The following is a 281-nucleotide window of genomic DNA, read 5'->3' on the forward strand; positions in this document are numbered from 1 at the left end:
TCAGTTCTAGTTCAGTTCTAGTTCAGTTCTAGTTCAGTTCTAGTTCAGTTCTAGTTCAGTTATAGTTCAGTTATAGTTCAGTTCTAGTTCAGTTATAGTTCAATTCTACTTCGGTTCTAGTTCAGTTTTAGTTTTGTTCTAGTTCAGTTCTATTTCAGTTATATTTCAGTTCAGGTTCAGTTCTAGTTCAGTTCTAGTTCAGTCCTAGTTCAGTTCTAGTTCAGTTCTAGTTCAGTTCTAGTTCAGTTCTAGTTCAGTTCTAGTTCAGTTCTAGTTCAGTT

Source organism: Lucilia cuprina, chromosome 6, assembly GCF_022045245.1.
Source record: "Lucilia cuprina isolate Lc7/37 chromosome 6, ASM2204524v1, whole genome shotgun sequence".
Lineage (NCBI taxonomy): Eukaryota > Metazoa > Arthropoda > Insecta > Diptera > Calliphoridae > Lucilia > Lucilia cuprina.